This window comes from Condylura cristata, unplaced genomic scaffold (genome assembly GCF_000260355.1).
Source record: "Condylura cristata isolate star-nosed mole 26May11 unplaced genomic scaffold, ConCri1.0 scaffold00837, whole genome shotgun sequence".
Classification (NCBI taxonomy): Eukaryota; Metazoa; Chordata; class Mammalia; order Eulipotyphla; family Talpidae; genus Condylura; species Condylura cristata.
This window is the reverse complement of record NW_004567938.1, coordinates 1-505: the sequence shown is the minus strand read 5'-3', so window position 1 is coordinate 505 and position 505 is coordinate 1.

Sequence of the window (505 nt, the reverse complement as noted above, 5' to 3'; positions counted from 1 at the left end):
CAGGGGCCCCTTCCCCTTGGGGCTCCCGGGAGCAGCGTCGGGTGCTGAGCGGGCACGTGGGGGCGGGGCTGAGACCTGGAGCCCGTGGGCGCGTCGCGGGCTGGGGCTGGCCGCCAGGGGGGTGAGCGGGTGCGGGGGCGGCTCCTGGGGTCCTCCTGGCCGAGAGGTCCTGCAGCGCCACCTGGTGGCCCGCTGGCCTCACGCCGGCCGGCTGCAGGCAGGAGCCTGTGGGGTGGCAGCCGCAGCCTCCTGGCCGCCAGACCCCGAGGGCGCACGCCCGTGAGAGGGCGAGTGGTGCGGTCGGCGGCCCTGCCCCTCCTGCGGGGACCCCACGTGACTGTCCGGCTAAGGACGAAGGGCCTGGGGGCCCGAGCTCCGCCGTGCTGTCAGTTGGGGTGACGTGGGCGGCCTTGAGGGAGTCCGGTGTCCTCCTGCGCCCAGCCGCCGTGGGAGGTCTCCGCATCGTGGTGCCGGGACCGGTGTCCCTGTGCCCGTGCCCTGGGCC